Here is an 8841-nt window from a genome sequence, read left to right as displayed (position 1 = left end):
TTTAGTGAAATGAGAACGACGTTACAAGCCATGGGCAACTAGAGTCGCTGTCACGTGACCGCTCGTTCTGGAAAACAAAATTGTTTATCTTGTTGGCTGTTGCCCATAGTTGCAATTATTTGGAGACACAGTCATGAGATCTGAACCCAAAGACTCCTTATGTGACTAAGGGTAGCAAAATCCACCGCCAAAACATGATTCGTATAAGCCTCTAAATATTACATGGTATAATTAAGCAAACAAGTTTCTATATAAATCTTTATAATGCATTAAGATCAATACATAAATGTTGGTTAAGAATATGAATATGAACCAAGTGTGTTGTAGTGTTGCTTTTGGATAATTAGTATTTAGTAATTATTTTCAAGGAAATGTTAAGAGATTAAACAAATAATAAATTGGCTAACAAATAAAGTGATGAGGCCAATTATGAAATTATGATATATAAACCTTTCAATCTAATACTGTTACAAAATATGAAAAATAGTGGATGTTTAAATCTGTCAAAATAATAAATAAATTGTGGAGGTTTATGCCCTCCAGGAAGTGATAAACATTTGTGGGATTTTGAAATCTCCAGAAAGTGCAACATTTGTGAGGGTTTAAAACCTCCGAAAAGTATTCCACAAAATTGTGGCGCATGCAAATTTGGGGGTTGATGTGGATGCCACTAATGTTTTTTGTGGAGGTCAAAGACCGCCACAATTTGCAAATATGACCCCCATAAAATACCTGAATTTTTGTAGTGATTATAAGCCAATAACATGACCAACTAAGTCCTCCACAAAACTAAAACCCTCTGGGAGGGTCAAACCAATCAAAATGGCTTGTTCTTAGAATGAGCAACATCCCATTTTCTGAAACCCACTCCCATTCATGCCTAATATGGGTTCATGTCCTCATCCTTTACTTGCTACTTGCTTGTATTGTATGTCTGTTTCAATCGCAACAAATATTGAGTTTGTGAAGCATGGCCCTTGTTTTCATTCACCGAACTTCACGGCAAACATAACTTTCAATGCCACTTTCAAATGTCCAAGTGTGTGTGTATATATATATATATATATATAGGAAAAAATGTTTCTGCAGTTAATGTAGATAAGTTATCTGCATTTATTTCCAAAACGACGTCGTTTTGGTATTGAAATCTTAAAAAATTATAAATATAAAGACTATTATAACCCTGAAATAAATTAAAATTACAAAAACACCATGATTTCCGTCCCAAAACGACGTCGTATTGGCTTACTGCAGAAAAAATAAACCCATATATATATATATATGGTAAATCATTTTTACAGCCGCTTTACGTACAACCAACAATGACAGGTGTATGGCTATGATTTCCCACATTTAATACTTTCATCTTTTGTATGGTTATGATTCCCCACATTTAATGTTTTCATGTATATATATATGGCAAGTATTTGACTGCTGCACGTACAGTAGCTGCAGAAATGCAAACCCCTATATATATATATATAGCATATTCTTACTACCAATTTTTTCTACTACCACTTCACTACCACTTTAATCACCATTAGATTCAAAAGTTGTTTTTCTTTTCTCTCTCTTCATTCAACTTTTCTTCTAATCCAATGGTAATTAGAATGGTAGTAAAAAAAATTGGTAGTAAGAATATCCTAACTCATATATATATATATATGAAAAAATATATATGAAAAAATATTTCTACAACCACTTTAGATAAGGTTATCTACAGCTACCCCAAAAATTACGTTGTTTTGATTAATAAAGGGTATTTATGTAATTTTAGGTGAATTAATGAAGGATATTTCAGTAAAATGTATATACTAAAAAAATAAACAAAATTACGAAAACACCCTTCATTAAGTCACCTAAGATACATAAACACTCTTCATTAATCAAAACGATGTAGTTTTTGGTTTGCTGTAGATAACCTTATCTAAAGTGACTGTAGAAATGTTTACCCCATATATATATATATATATATATATATATATATATATATATATATATATATATATATATAATATTTCTCTAGCCATTTGATATCAACTTATTTCAAGCAACACATGCACTTATAACTATGTACTGCGGGTAATACATAGTTATAAAATTAAAGTTTTTTTTTCTCTTCCCATGTCAGTAGACAAGTTCTGAAGAGAGATAAAAAAGCAACTTTAACATTATACCTATGTACTATCGGTAGTACAAAATTATAAGGGGTGGCTTGAGATAAGCTTATCTCAAGTGGCTAAAGAAATGTTTACCCATATAACAATGTACTACGGGTAATACATAGTTATAATATTAAAGTTATTTTTTCTCCCTCTTTCTTTAGACACTTTTTAGAACTTGTTTGTTGACATGGAAAGAGAGAAAAAAACAACTTTAATATTATAACTATGTAATATCAGTAATACATAGTTAAAAGGAGTAGCTTGAAATAATCTTATCTCAAATGATTGGAGAGATATTTTTCCCACCCACCCACACACACACACACACACACACACACACATATATATAGGGTTAGAGTTTTCTTATGTTGCTGCAAAGTAATACTTTTTTGTAGCACACACAATCAATTGTGGGGTCAACAATTGATTAAAAAAAGAAAAAAGAAAATGGAGTGTTGTGATGTTTTTTGTGTGTGCTGCAAATTTTTTTACTTGCAGTGACATAAGAAAACTTTAATCTATATATATAGATATAATTATTATTTGTACTGTCATTGTATATAACGTTTTGTACTGTCAGCCCAAAACGACGTCGTTTTGAGAGGGATAAAGGAAGTTTGCGTTCAAAATTAGTTATAGAAAATGGAAATATTATATTTGTTTTCACCTTTATATGGTTATGATTCCCCATATTTAATGCTTTATACTTATTTCTATCTTTGTATTGTTATGATTTTCCATATTTAATGCTTTCACACTATACAACGACGTAGTTTTATATAAATGTACCAATGCTTAGGTGCAATCACTGTACATCTGACAAACCCATATATATATACTCCCAACTTCTCATATTGTAGGAGAAGAAACTTCTTCCCGCAACGAATTAACACTATGTACTATGGGTAGTACATAGTTGTAATATTAAAATTGGTTTTTTTCTCTTCATCACGTCAGCCAGTGGCGGACCCAGATTTTTTTTTTATCTCTGCATATTTAGGGCGGGGGTTTGGGGGTGCTGCCGCTAGGGTTGTAAATGGGTTAGGCCGGCCTAGCTTATATTAGGCCAGGTTTGGCCTATTACAAATAGTTAAATAGAATAGGCCTAGACTTTAAAAAAGCCTATTTTGAAAGCAGACCATAGGCTTTTTTTGTATATGTCGGGCCTATAAGCCTACAGGTCGGCCTATATCATATTATTTATTTTAAATAAAATAAATAAAATTATAATTTTAATAAATTTCAATAATAAAGTAATATTATTTTAGTTATTTTTTAATTGTTGAATGTTTAATAGGCTTAAACAGGCTAACAAGCCTAGGTCAAGGCTTTTATTTTTTAAATATAGGTCAGACCAGACTTGCAATATGGGGCCTACGCAGGCTAATAGGTCAGGCCAGACATAAGGTCTTTTACATAGGCCTGACCTATTTAAGTCAAAGCCTAGCCTATTTACACTCCTAGCTGCCGCCGATTTTTTTTTTTAAGATCATGATCATGATCATGGTCCAATTTTTGCTTCCACTTCAAAAGTAAAGCTTTGGAGAATTAACCAAAGTTTTAAGAAAATAATCGATAATGATAAAAAAAAAAAATAAACACCACAAAAAGACTTGGTAAAATATAGTATAATTGTAGGGGTTAATCGATCAAAAACTCACCTTTGTCGATGTCTATTTGATCCAAAGTTGGCCACTTTTTTTTCACAAAAAGGTGAAAGATCCCATACGATTCTCATCCACTTGATAAAGATTGAATTTTAGGAATCGTTGATGTATATTAAGATTTAGAGCTAATAAAATTTATGTAAAAAAAAAAAAGAAACAAAGCAATGGGCTAGGATTTAAGCTTTAAACTTCTAATTGTAGGGGTTGGTTGGGTTGAGCCTATCTTTATCTTTTTTTCTTTCAATCTTCCTATTTTTTTATTTTTTTTACTTGTCTTGAATCACACACCCCATGTAAATTTTTTTCCCACCCACCTTTGTGTATGCAAGTGCAGACAAATGCAATCACTTGGGTCCACCTCTGACGTCAGCCGACATCCTTTGAAAAGAGAGAAAAAAAACTTTTAAAATTATTACTATATATTACCCGTAATACATAGTGTTAATTCATTGGCAGAGTAGAAAACTTCTCCTACTACATAATAGCTATATCTCCCATATATATCACTTTCAAATGCATGGGTGTGGCCGTTCAGTTTATTTGCATTTTAAATCAGTTTTGGTTAAAGTGTGCCACATGCCCACATGTATGCATGGCCGTTCCTTCAGTAACAATCAATGATGCACGGACACGACACGACACCCCGACACGTTAATTCTAAAAAATGCTAAATTTTGACACGTTGGGACACGTTTTGATATTAAATAATATTTTTAATATATATAATATAGTTTACATTTAATACATATAGCAACTCATAATAACTCATATACTAATCAAATATTCAAATTTCATAACATAATTATTAAAAAAATAGAACATCCCAAGAGTGTAGAGTGTAGAAAAATAGAAAAAATATTTTACTTATGATTACACACAGTTCAATTACATATATATATATTCTTTAAGAAAAACCTTTGATTACAAATTAATTAAAGTAAAAATACCTTCTGTACCTTCCTCATCTTCCTCGGTACCTCTCTCTCTCTCTCTCTTCAACTTCCCAAAACCCAGAGCTTCAATAAATCTGTGTTAACAGTTTACACTCCAAACTAACATCAATATCACCACCACCTTTTCCTCTTCCATTTCCCTTTCATTTTCTCTCCATCTTCAACATGAAGAAGCGTTCTTTTCTTTGCTGATGAGATCTTCCACAATGGCCAGATCCGACCCTTCTTCCCTGCTTTCCTTCATAATAGCGACGCCGTTTCACCTCTTCCACTGACGCTGAAGAAGCTCTTCGTCGAGAAGCGAAATAGTTTTCTCTCAGAATTAAAGGATGGAAAAACGACGTCGTCGACGTTGGAGGTGGTAGAGCTGGTTGAGGCTTCCAATAACGAGAGGTGTAAGAAGAGCAACTCCACGGGATTCTCGAAGCAGTTGAGATTCCGGCGAGAGTTGAACCCGCAAAGCAACATCAGTGACAGCAAGGACGTTTTCGTTTTCTTGACGCCTCCGGCATCGGAGCCAGTACTGAGGTCCGATGACGAGGCTAATAATAAAAAGAAGGGAAGACCAGCAGCCGATGACGAAGAGAAGAACAGCTTCAATAAACCAGCGTTCGAACTCGTCCTTATGTAGTTTTTAATTTTTATTAAATATTTTTTTAATTACAATTTTATTTCTTTTTTACAAAAAAAAATATCAAAACGTGTCCACATCGTTGACCGCGTGTCGGATTTGGTCAAATTCACGTGTCCCACTAGTCAACGTGTTCCAAAAAATTGACTGCGTGTCGAACGCGTATCGTAACGTATCAGTGCCCGACATACAAATTTTCCCAAAAATCACGTGTCCGTGTTTCAGAGGTAACAATGCAATGCAATTCAACAATTTATAAGCGTTTAGTGTGACACTGTCAATTCAACACTTTCGACTAAACAGCTTCCTTTGACATTCTTAGGCATGGCCCATGAATTTAAGTCCATTTACATATGTGAGAGTATGGTACATGGGATAATATTAAAAGAAAAATAATATCAATAGCATAAAAAATTAATTTTGAATATATTCTTAATTAGTATCATTTTAAAAAATGATTGATAAATATTTTTTGTTTAACTTTGATATTAAGATGAAACTGTTTATACCATCACCTAATTATGCATTACTACGTCATTGCAAAAATATGACTTTTAACATAATTATTATGAGTTATATTTAGTGATGATGCATTACTACCATCAGCTAATATATATACGGATTTATATTTCTGCAGCTGCTGTACATGCATAAATCAAATACTTGTCATGTATATACTTGAAAGCATTAAATGCAGGGAATCATAACCATACAAAGGATGAAAGCATTAAATGTGGAGAATCATAACTATACACCTATCGTTGTTATGCGTAAAACGGCTGCAAAAATAATTTTACCATATATATATATAGGGTTCGCTTTTTCTGCAGTAAGCCCAATACGACGTCATTTAGGGGCGGAAATCATGATATTTTTATAATTTTAATTTATTTCAGGGTTATTATAGTCTTTATAATTATAATTTTATAATCTTTCAATCCTAAAACGACGTTATTTTGGAAGTAAATGCAGATAACTTATCTGCATTAACTGCAGAAATATTTTTCTGATATCTATATATATGTCGTAAACTATTAAGTTTCTAATGATTGTAAATAATTATATTGAATGGACTTTTAAATTCATCAATTAAGTTTACAAATTAGAACAAATATTGCAATATATGGCTATATATGTATATATATACACACACAAATTTATTAAGACCATAGGTCGGAAATGTGATCAAATATAATCTTTTCACAATATTTTGTATTTTTTAGTAAAAAAAAATTAAATAATCGAGTCTCTATCTAGTTTTACCTGATATAAATTATTAGTGACAGAACAATTGTATAATGTCAATTGTATTGCTGATTCCAAATTTATCATGTTGATAAATTCAGAAAATATATTCATTTTTTGATAAATTCGACATTTTTTTTTCTTTTTGAGTAAATCCAAGGGTATCCCCACCTCACATAGGATGAGACTAATCCCTTTCGTTGATTGAAAGGACAAGGGGTTCTCCGCTACTCAGAAGTCGAACTCAAGCCCTTTAGACTCACAGTCCGAACCGAAACCCTTGGACTCAGCACCAAACCAACTCAGTCACACCTTGCATGTATAAATTCGACACTTGGTTAGTGCAATATCATATTGAATTTTTTTTTTGCGGGTCCCAATCAATCTATGGAACGACTGTCCACCTATGAAGACGCACAGCATCATAACACTCATTTTTCGAAATGAAAAGGGGTCACGTGGAGTGCAACTGATGAACGTGAGGAATAGGAGATGTTCCCATTTTTTTTACTTGTTTTGTATCTTCAAAGAAAAGTTCATGCACCATCCTCGAGATGCATGAAATGTTTTGATATCAACAACCATAAAATATAGAAGAAATGGATCGTTGTAGTGCACAAAGGCACGATGCAGATGTATCTGACAATCTTGTATTTGATAAATTTATAACTTCCTTTTATTTTTTCCCCCTAAATTCAAAATAACATCATTTTGAAATTGTTGGAGGTAATTTTATATTATATATGTTGCAGCTAAAATATTTTTCCTCTAAAAGTTATAAATGAAATCCGTATTTTTTGGTTACTACCTTATCTTGTAATTGAAGATTGAAATTTGACATATCAGTGTAAAGCAGGGACATGTCGGGTATGTTTGGTAATGTGTAGCTGTAGGCCATAAAATGTGTCCTGTGTCAAAGTACCACACTTGTTATCGCCAAGCTTCTAACACGGTCCTACGTTCAAACATACGGAGCAAAATTTTCTATAATGTTATCTATCTTATAATATTAAATAGGATTGAATTCTAGCTAAGTGATAATTGACAGAAACCAAGGGCATTTTTGTATAAATGAACTCTATAAAAGGAGTAGGTGCATGTATAGCTTCTCTCTCACTCCCTTGAGTTTGCTTAACAGAATTTTCAAGGAAATAAATAATGGTGTCTAAAGCTGAAGAAGCAAAGAGGAATAGGCCACAACAGCAGTGGCAGAAACAAATTCAGTGTAACAAAGAGAAATGTGGCAAGTTCAAAAGGAGCAGCTCCAATATGGAAGACGATGGTGCCTCTTCTGCCATTCTCTTGCTGGCTTGCATTGCTTGTGCACCTTCCTTCCAACCTAATGCATGCCTTTAATTAACCTCTGTTTCTTTTTTCTTTTTTTATTATTTCCACCTCTTACCAAATAGAAATGTGTTTAGAGAAATGTATAACTCTCTGCCTGTGGTATGTACCATGGTGTTAACTGTGAAATGTTAGTAGTCGTCAAACAATATAATAGCTTTTAGGGTTTTATAAAAGTTATGTTATAGGAAAAGTGATCGTGTAATGTTATAGAGATTCGTTTGCGTGCAGTATTTTTTTTTTTTTCTAAAAAAAAAGTGTGAGCCCCACAAAATGTTGTGTGTGTAAGAAACTTTGTTGTGTCATATATTAAATGACAAATGCAAATTCCTAGCTTTTATGTTGTTATTTTTTTTTTCTGAATAATTGTGCCATTGTTCAATAGTTTTGTAAATCATGTGAGCATGGTTCTTTCTGTTCTTGTATTCAATGATATCTCCTATGTTTTTTAAGTTTTATAGCTAATTTTTGTTTGTGATAATTTAAATACGTTCATCTATGAGGCTCTCAGACAATATTCAGCTGTGTACGTTGCTGAAATATGGTTTTATGAAAACAGAGAAAATACAAATACAGGCCGCCACATAAGCTATTTCTTAAAGGGTTTATAAAATGAGATCATATTAATCTTATATTGCATGAGATAATGCAACAGAGATAAAATTGTGGGATCCATTACCTTTTCAATAAAAGAAAAAAATAGTAAACTCCACTATTTTGTCTCTCTTGCATGAGATAATTATCTCATACAACATGAAATAATTATCTCATGCAACATGAGATAATTATTTCCCATATAAAATTACGATTCTATGACGTGTGTGAGTTTCACATTT

The sequence above is a fragment of the Gastrolobium bilobum genome, unplaced genomic scaffold, assembly GCF_033153095.1.
Source record: "Gastrolobium bilobum isolate Gb01-03AN ecotype WA unplaced genomic scaffold, APGP_CSIRO_Gbil_v1 utg16919, whole genome shotgun sequence".
NCBI classification, from domain to species: domain Eukaryota; kingdom Viridiplantae; phylum Streptophyta; class Magnoliopsida; order Fabales; family Fabaceae; genus Gastrolobium; species Gastrolobium bilobum.
This window is presented reverse-complemented; position numbering follows the sequence as displayed.